The sequence below is a fragment of the Lathyrus oleraceus genome, chromosome 7, assembly GCF_024323335.1.
Source record: "Lathyrus oleraceus cultivar Zhongwan6 chromosome 7, CAAS_Psat_ZW6_1.0, whole genome shotgun sequence".
NCBI lineage: Eukaryota > Viridiplantae > Streptophyta > Magnoliopsida > Fabales > Fabaceae > Lathyrus > Lathyrus oleraceus.
This window is the reverse complement of record NC_066585.1, coordinates 191,517,189-191,528,026: the sequence shown is the minus strand read 5'-3', so window position 1 is coordinate 191,528,026 and position 10,838 is coordinate 191,517,189. Positions and strand designations below refer to the sequence as shown.

At 35.3% G+C, this 10,838-nt stretch overlaps 1 non-coding gene across 1 annotated transcript; it reads left to right on the top strand.

Moving 5' to 3' along the window:
• Positions 1–5,589: 5,589 nt before the first annotated feature.
• LOC127109766 (small nucleolar RNA R71) lies at positions 5,590–5,697 on the top strand. The gene has a single exon (XR_007797019.1). It is a non-coding gene; the product is annotated as a small nucleolar RNA R71 (small nucleolar RNA).
• Positions 5,698–10,838: the final 5,141 nt, after the last annotated feature.

Sequence of the window (10,838 nt, the reverse complement as noted above, 5' to 3'; positions counted from 1 at the left end):
AATCATGGACGTCTGACACGTCAAACAAGAATAAACAAACTCAGCAACATCCTTCTTCATACTTGACCACCAAAACATCTTCTTAACGTCCGGATACATGTTCATAACACCAAAATGAATACTCAAACCACTTATGTGACCTTCTTCAAGAATCTTCTTCTTAATCTCTGGAAAATCTGGTACACATACTCTACCTCTGAACCTCATAACAACATTCTCATCAATTATGAAGTCCACCTCTTTACCTTGATTGATCAACGCTAGCCGGTCAATCAATCCCAAATCTCATTTTTGGCCCTCTCTGGTTTCATCTAGAACATTGTTCGTCAATATCAGCATGCCTAACATAACACTTTGCGGCATCACCTCGCACACCAAACTAATATCTTGGACCTATTCAATAAAGTACATCTCTCTAACCATCAATGCCAACATATGCAAGGACTTTCTACTCAAAACATTTTCCATGAAATTAGCTTTAACCAGATGGTAACTCAACTCAAAGTCGTAGTCTTCCAATAACTCAAGCCACCTTCTTTGTCTCATGTTCAACTATTTCTGATCAAAAAAGTATTTCAAACTTTTATGATTGCTGAAAACCTCAAATATCAAACCATACAGATAGTGCACCCAAACCTTAAGTATAGACATAACAATCGCCAACTCTAAATCATGGGTAGGATAATTCCTCTCATGAACCTTGAGTTGTCTTGAAGCATAAGCTACCACAATAATCATATGCATGAGCATGCCTCCCAAGCCCATCTTCAAAGCATCACAAAACACCACAAATAATTCACTAGCATCTTGTAGAACTAAAATTGGAGTTATCGTCAACCTCTTATTCCTCTCTTCAAATCTTTCCTCACAATGAACATCCCAAAAAAAAAAGCTTGCTCCTTTCGAGTTAACTGATTCATAGGTAAAGCTAACCTCGAAAACCCTTCTATAAATATCTTGTAATAAACAGCCAAACCAACAAATTTTCTGATCTTAGTAACAAACTCAGGGGTCTCCCACTGCAACACCGCATCTACCTTAGACAGATCAATTACTATACCACCAGTAGAAGTCATGTGACCATGCAAGCTCACTTCACGCAACCAGAAATCACACTTGGACAACTTCATACATAGATTTTTCTCTTGCAAAGTCTATAATACAACTCTTAGATGTCTTGCATGCTCTTCATTTGTCTTCAAATACACCAAGATGTCATCGATGAATACTACAACAAACTGATCCAAATAGAGATGAAAGAATTTGTTCATGTACTCCATAAATATACATGGTGCATTAGACACACTGAACGACATCAATGAGTACTCATAGCGACCATATCGAGTTCTAAAATAAGTATTTAGAATATCTTCAGCCTTCACTCGAATATGATAATAATATGATTTTAAATCAATATTTTTGAAAACACAAACACCTACAAACTGATCCATACGGTCGTCAATTATTGAAAGAGGATACTTATCCTTAACTGTGGCCTTATTCAGTTGTCGATAGTCAACACACAACCTCATGCTATTGTCTTTCTTCTTCGCCAACAACATCGGTGCTCCCAACTATGACACATTAGGTCTAACAAACTTCTCCTCAAGCAGACCTTCTAACTGTTTCTTCATTTCACCCAAATCTAATGCATACATTCTATATGGAGCCATCAACACAGGTCTAGTACCAGGTACTAAATTTATGGAAAACTCAACTTCATGTTCCGAAGGCAAGTCACAAATATCTTCAGGAAAAACATCAGGAAACTCACACACCACAAGCATATCACGTTCCAACATCGCTCTTCAGTCTTAAGGAAGAGAACATCACGAGCACCTGGTCATTCTCCCTCAAAGACATCTTAACCTGTCTGTCGGACATATATCTCAAATTTGTATTCTCTCCGGGTTCGGGAAACAACACAACCTTAATAACACATGCACTATTGCAATCAGCAACGTGCTAAACAACCCCTTCACACCTAAAACATCTCAGAGAAGAAGAAGCTTATCCCCAACTTGTTTCAATCCGCTCCTTCTGGCAAGCGATTAGAAAAATAAATAAGCACCGACAGTGTTTCACACACATGTTGCAAATCGGGGAACAAACAAAATTACACAACCTGGCTGAATGTACCAACCTACTATGATACCACTATGTAACAATCTAATCCCCGACTATACATTTAATAAAATAATTCAAATAAAACTCCATGATCAGAGTGTTACACATGCTTCACCATAGCATAAAAACATCAACACACCATAGTCATTAAAATTCAGCAATGAAAAACTATTAATTCAAACATATATGTCACAACATCAAAGGAATAACAAAACTCAAATATAAGTAAGGCATAAAATAAATAAAGAATGAACATACCATCCCTAGAGCTACATATCAGAGCAACTCCTCTAAGACTCAATGATAAATAGCTAAAGAGGCGTCGACTCCATCCTATAACTCAAGCGACTACTCTTATACCTGATTGTCTGTACTCCGGGGGAGCACAAATGCCACAACAATAGAAAGGGTGAATATGCTTAAATAATATATAGGTTCAATACATTAAAAGGAGTAGGCAAACATCTACATCATCAAATCAAAACAGCATTACATATACATCAATCACCCACACATCACCAATCATCTATATATCATCAATTACTCATACCTCATCTAACCAAACATAATTCACAATTATTACACATCACATTATTAATATTAATTCATCCACAATGCAGGTATATATGCAATGTGACACCACCTTGACTCTTTATGCAAATGTGGTACCGACTAATTGGACACACAAGTATGTTAGTGATATTTCCCACTCGCTCCTGGTCCCACCAATGGGCCAGAGCACATAAAATTATTATTGATTCCACCATTGAATCAACAAAACTTCACCATTCCCATTATACAGAAGTGGACTACTCGCTCTCGATCCCACCATTAGATTATAGCACATCAAAATCGTTACTAGTTCCACCACTGGACCAACAATGCTTCACTGATCCCACCACATGCATCAACTACTCGCTCCTGATCCCACCATTGGACCAGAGAACACCACTAGACCAAAGTGCATACATCATGATGAATGACACATGCAACTATACACCAAATAAGGCCATCAACACAACGTACATGATCATGCTCAATTATAGAGCGCCGGTGCATAATTTATACATGCATGACAACCACAACATACATTGATGTTTCACAACATCAATTCATCATTGCATGGCATCATTTATGCATAATATTAATTCATCAACGACATTCACCAACATTTATTCCACTAATGCATATCAGCATTCATGCAAGCTCACAATTCATTAATAATTAATCGTATACTCATCCGAAAACATCCAGAGCATATTGATTCACGCCCTAACACATCAAACATCATAAAACAATATCAAATAATTATCAGGTTCAAAAACAACATTGAAATCTGAATTGAGTCATAAAAAATGACCACCCAGACCATAACGGCATGTTCCTAAGCCATGACGGCCATCATGGAGATGACGACCTAACCATCATCTCCTCAATTCCCCCACAACCATTCAACCTCGTCTGTCATCCTTCAACAAGACCTATCGGTCTTCCTGTCACTCAATTGACGAGCGTCAGCTTCCAAAAAGGTTCTTAAAGGCTGCCCGTCACACAGGTGACGGTCGTCACCCCTGTGCAGAACGCAGAAGTGCATATTCTGCCATTGGAGCTATTTTGAAGATGCGATTTCACACCCAGAACACTCAAGTCGACCATAAATGAAATCCTACATCATTTATAACACATTGACATGTTAATTCCACACAGTTTCACATTTAATTTCACCAATTAATCATGAACTAAGATCATGCTCAAGAAAACTCAAATACACCAATTAATAATAACAAACTGCAGATTTCACATACTTTTATCATGTATCAATTTAACATAATATAATACATGGATTTCATATCACAATGAACATTCAAAATAGATTCATCACAATATTGTATCAAACATACATATACATCATCAATTGGGGAAAAAGAGAGAAAACCTCGAGGAGAATTAAGGAGTCATCGCTATACTTTCATGAAATTAACACTCTTGATTGAGTAGCCCCTCCCCATCATTACCTCCGATTTCCAGCAAAAGAACTATAGATATGGCTTCCTTATTTTCTTACTCAAACCCTTACTCTTGCTCTCCAAAGCCTTTTTTCTCAATTTTTCATGTACTGCTCAAACTTTCTAAAGCTCCCCTAATCTCATCACATAATCTATTTATTTAACTAATTTCAGCTTACTAATAGTTCCACCTTGGCCCAACTTACTTTTATTTTTAACTACTTATCCCCACCTTTCTACTAAATTCAACTTCATCCCAAATCTCACTATTTTTCATTTCCTATTTATTTAATGAATATTCTACTATTTTAATTAAATAAAATAATTAAAATTATAATATCCCCGAACACCACATACCATATATTATCGCCAAATAAATAATTAAAAACATAATAAATCATTTAAATAAATAAATAAAGAAACAAAATTCAATTGAATAAATTAATTGAATCCAGGGTGTTACACTAGATACCTACTTTAAGCGAGGTGCGCCATTCGTCCGCCCCAGGTGAATATCTTGTAGCCCCCCGTTGATCCTTCAAAAATATACCAATATACCATGGTTTCTCTTTTTCTTCTTCCACAACCTCACTTGCAGGTTGGATTACTTCATTCTCCTCATTTTTACTCTTATCATTTTCAATATTATCCTTTAATTATTTTCCACTCCTTAGAGAGACATCATTCATGTGTCCTTTTGGTGTTGGTTCGGGATGTTTCAGAAATGTTTCGGGAGGAGCTGACATTAATGCTTGTTATTATGCCACTTGGGATAATTTGAATCTCAAATATTCTGTTGTATGTTACTATTGAATAAATTTTAGGCGCTACATGTTTAAGGATTTCGTTCATATGTAAATTATTATTTTTGAATTCTCTATTGTGTTTTGTTTGGGCAATGATAAAATTTTCCATCATGATTTCAAGGTGGGCACCTGTTTGTGTTGGAGGATTTTCTAGAAACTAGAAATCACTATTTTTATAGGAAAAATTGGGATAGTCTCTCCATCTAGGATTATAGGTGTTGGACTCGGGATTTCCTCACTGAACATTGTTTATGCAATTAACCATTTATTAGTTAGGTCTTCCCGTAGAAATCACCTGGCATGCATTACCAATATGGCCAATGACTCCACAAACTTATGGAATAATGCTTCATTGGTTGGGGCAGAAGGAGTTACATCACTTACACTCATTATATAAAATTTATGGAATAATGTTTCAACTTTAGCATTAAGGTGGTCTAAGGCATCTACTTCACATTTCCACCCTCTTTTGTTGCTTTCTCAAAAGAGTTATGGTCACTTCCACATCAGTAATGGTTATGCGGCATATCATTTATAAGGGCATATGTTTCATCTATATACTTGTTCATATCAGCTTTGTCCACAACTGTGTATATTGTCATTCTCGTGGTGTATATCAGACCATTGTAAAAGCCTATTAACAATTTTTCAAGTACATGATGGGGACATAACCTTAACACTTCCTTAAATCGCTCTCATGCTTTGTAGAGTGGTTCCCCATCTTTTTTAGTAAAACTGGTTATTTAATTTCTTAGCTTCTCAAGTAAAATTGGTTATTTGATTTCTTAGTTTGGTTGCTTTACTCGGCGAGAAATATCTAGTTAGGAAGTTGATTTTTAATTGATCATGTGTTGTAATGAAATCAAAAGTTACAGAATGTAGCCATGTTCTGGCTATGTCCCTTAGTGAGAAATGAAAATGTCTCAGTAGGACTGCATCATTGATCATTCTATTAATTTTTTAAAGTGGTGTAATATTTGATAAAGATGGATAAATGCATGTTTGAATCATTTGTCGACAAACCAGAAAAGTGGTTCTACTGCAATTTAGGGTAGAAATTATTCGCATCCACCGTAGGACACACAATATTGGGATGAGGTTATGTATTGTTTGGGTACGGATAATCCTTCAACATACTATTTGTATCCATCGATTATTGTTGTTGTTGTTTATGTCTCTTATGTAGAAATCATTCGATCATTGAAATTGGTTGAGAAAGATACCCAACATTGCGGTTTCTTCATATTCAACACAAAACAAGAAAATTTAACAAAAAAATTAAATAACAGAATTTTTTTGTTTTAGACTGATAGATGAAAGCAGGAAAATCAATATCTTAAATATTCCCCAGCAATGATCATACCAATGTAGTAAAAATGACTGTTCTACTAAGGACGGTTTGGATTATTGATTCTTAGGTACTTAGTGATTAGCTAAAACAATGCTAAGTTGATAGTTTTAGGATGTTTTGATTGATTAAACTTATAATAAGAAATATCCTTACGGTTATGATTAATTTGTGTGTGTATGTGTGTGTGTGTGTGTGTGTGTGTATGTGTGTGTGTGTGTGTGTGTGTGTGTATGTAGTAAGTACAAAAGAGGGCCATGCCTGATTTGAGATACGCAAATGGGTCTTTTGAGTTTTATTTGGTAAAAAGGTGAATGCTTTCCGAAACCATATGCTTTGGTATTTTGTAGATTTTGTTCACTAGCCAAGTGATTTCTAAGAGGGCTAGTTTAGATGCCTATACTTCCACGTGATCACTGCATGATCCCGCCCTTTCATGCCTAAGATCTTTCCACATCTTTCTCGGTCTAGATGATTGGTGGACAAGTATCTTAGAGACTCATTAAAAGCTATTGAAGTGCAAATTACCTCAAGCACGAGGCCTAGGAGGGCTATGTGATTAAGCTAAGGCATATCAATTCATAGTCCCTTAAGTTCAAGATCTATAAGAGCCATGTGATTAACTCAAATCATCCAAATTCACCATTCCTCAAGCACGAGCCTTGGAAGGGTGAGTCCTTTAGGTATGAGGCTTAGAAGTGAGAGTTCATCAAGCATGAGGCCTATAAGGGTGAGTCCCTTAAGTTTAAGGTTTGAAGGGTGATTCCCTCAATCACGAGTCCTAGATGTGTGATTTGTTTAGGTACATGGCATGGATAGCCTAGGGGTTTGGGTGTGTTAGCTAGCCCCAAAGGTCTTGTCTTATTTCAAGAACGTGATGTCCTACGATATCAAGGTCACAAATGAGATAAGCATGATAGCAAGTTTTATGGGGAAAGTGGTGCATTTAATATTATGCAATGATGAAACTTCCTTGGCAAGTTCCAAGAAATATGCATCATTGACCTGTTTGCATACTCATAGTGAGAATTGTTGATTCTCTGTCTACAGTAGTATCTGTGACTCTATTGTCTAGGTGATAAGGATTCTACTCAACCTATGGGAAAATCAAACTCTTTCAACACACGAGACACAATTGTTTTCATTCTACCCTTTTTCTTTGTGTTTTCTTAGCAGTTGTATTTTATTCTTCAAGTACATCTTTAATATTTAGACAAACACCATACAAGTATTGATCTATTCTTTCCTTTTTCCTTAATTTCTTTTTCATGGTTTATTAATGGAAATTCTTAGGGGGTTATAAGAAAATAATATTGTGGTAGAATCTATTACACTTTAGCGGATTTGTGAGATGTGGAAACATTGCAAAGTGAATTCAAGGAGACCTAATGGTAGGGTGGGCTAGGATTTTGTAGAATTAGGGATGTTTGGGAGTTACAATTGTGATTATAGTAGCTCTAATGACTGTAGTCATAATGACCTTATTTTTCCTTATTCTTTCCGAGGATAAAATAGGATCAGCAATGGCGACTATAAATATATATCATTTCAATGGAGGTGTTGATGATATTCATACCGTCTACACTAATGAGGCTATGGTGGATTCACTTCATAAGGGCTTATAAATAATGTATATAAAAAATAAATGCGACATCATATTATAGCCATATGATGAGGGTGAAAAGGTTAATATGACGATGCCTCAAGAACTAGGGGAGAGTTATTTTATATGTATATACCTGTTATATATGACCTAGAAACATGGATTCCATTTACTTTATTTGATTCATAGCTCCTCAAGAACATGAATGTTTCTTCTTCCTAAATACACCCAAATAGTTAGGCTTTATTAGGGGGTTCAAGATTATGTGTAGGAGTTTAGATATCACACCCATGGTAGATGTTTTCTTCTTCTTTAACAAAACCAAAGGTGTAGAGAATGGAAGTTATATATCTATAGACGCCCTTTCCAAAAGGTATCTTCTCACTCCATCTCTAAGAAAGTCTTCATTTTTGAGAAGGCTTCCTCACAATCTTCTCCCCACTCAAATTTATTTTTCTAATTCATAGTTGAAAAGTAAAGGAAACTTTTGTCTCTAGCACATGAGAGGAAATGAGAGATTACGGTCAAGCGTCCTGTCAACTATTGTACTTCCTTCATTTTAGTTTGGCTCCTCATATAAATAATGGTCTGGAACTTGTCAATATTTTCTTCCATCCTACTCATGGTCAGCATGAATCCTAAGAATTTTCTCTCTTGGACGTTAAATGAACACTTTGTGGGGTTAAAACACATATTGTATTTCTTCACCTAATTCACGATGTATTCTAGATTGGTGTAACAGTTTCCTGCATATGGGTGTAAGTATATAATGGAACCTAAGAGGGGGTGAATTGGGTTTTAAGACTTTTCCCAATTTATTTTGAATATTTTATATATTTCTTTTATTTTTCCGAAATAATTATGAAGAACGTGTGAAGGAAAGTGCCTAAAAATAAAAGTGTTATAAGTAAATGAGACACAAGAAATTATACTAGTGCCCTTTATTAACCAAGGGTATATCTAGTCCCTCCACACCCCGTGAAGGATTTCTCTATGTTAGATCTTTGTACAACCTCACACTAAAACTCTCCTACAATCTTCTAACATATACACACCAAACCTAAGGTGTACTTTGAATCAACCCAATTTAAAGGACATTTTCACAAACCATCCACCACTGTGATGATTCTGACATAAACTAGAAAGCACACCATTTTTTGTTTACAACACTAGAAAGCATACCACTTTCTATTACAAATTAAGTCACCATACACATGATGATCAAATACAACTTTTGAAAAAATATGAATATATGAAGTTGTTCTTGAATCAACTCTAATACAAAAAATTGATCTTCACTTTCAATGTATAATTCAAATATAGTAACCTTAAAATGCTCAGAAAAGTTTTGTAATGATATGACAATTAATGTAGAAAAAGTTTCAAGGTTTTGGATGGAGAAAAATCAAATAGATTTGAATTGTTGTTTAAACTTAAGTGAAAGAGCTAATTTTAAATTCGAAAAGTTCTTGCTATAAATACATTAAAAGATGCCTCTAGAAATAATGGCAATTTTTGAAAAATTGATCATGAGTATTTGCAATTCTTTGGAAAAGGTACCATGATCAAATGGAATGAAAAGGTATCAATATGGTTCAGATTTTTCCAAAACTTCACAAGTGCGACGGGCTGCATATTTGGAGCATTCGATTACACTAGTTGTAACATTCAAAAAAATTGAGACAGGGAGTTGGAGCAATCGAATGCTTATTTCATGCAACCGGTTGCACTACCAATTTTTTGAAAATTTGCCTTTCTAAAGTTATGTTTTGGTAGAGAATGATATATGAATGATTGGGAAATCTTTAGAAAATATGAGATGAAGTTTCTTGAGCATCTAAAGATTATATAAAAATGTTAATTTCTATTGTACCTTAATCTTCATGATTCTATCTTTTGATTTTCAAAGCTTATGCAATCATGATTCATGATTCCAATATTTTTCTTCTATGATCTCTATTCAATGATAAGCTTTTGTCTTCACCAAAACTAAGCTAAGATAGATTATGAACATCTTCTTCATGATATCCCCCTTTTTAATTACGACAAAATATATTTATGGGAATTTTTTGCGTGACAATTGATTGCTCCCCTTATCTTGTATATCTCCCTGGAACAGTTTCCCTCAAAGCTCTTGTCGATGTATAAGTAGATGCGGGCTTGATGATGCGACCCCTAGTGTTGACCATTCTTTAACTATTTCTGAAATGAGTGAACAAGAATCGTTTCATTCCCTTGAGGAAACATGTATTTAATGCATCATGCTTTAAACGTCTTTCAGTAGAGATCATCATGTCGATTCTTAGGAACTCAAGCTATTGAGTGTTAAATGTGAAAGACTTATATGTGTTTGGTGAAGCCTCTTTTCCTTCTAGAACATTGTTTCTTTTTAAGGAATAAGCATTTTTCTTCTTTCTCTAAATCCTCTTTTCTAGTTTGATAGTTTCATTGTCTTTTCTTCCAGTATTTCACTACCTGTAATTGCATATTTAGTGCATTATAAAAAGAAATTGGAGAAAAGTATTAGAAAGTATCAAAAGGATATTCCATCTTCTTGGATGAATCCTGCTTATTATGCCATTGCTTCTGTTTTTGCCAAACCAGGCGACTTCGACAGTGTTTCCTCAGAGGTAGGTTTCTCTTATGGCTAGGGAATAAGGATTCCTTCTTAAGGAAAAAGGGTGTGCGACAAGTATGTCACGTACGTTATTCCCTTTTATGAATGTGACTTTTACACCATGGGTCTTCTTCTTCCTTTTATGCTTTCAAGGTAGAAGTATTGAACCATCTGGTCATGGCTCCCTCACAACTCCATCCGTCATGCTGAATTCATTTGATACTCTATCAGCATTGGTGTGATTACGTGAAAGGAAGACCACGTGTGTTCCATTTTCTCCACCTTTTCAAATGTCTTCGCGACCTAGTGTCTTCGGCTAGAGGCAAAGAAT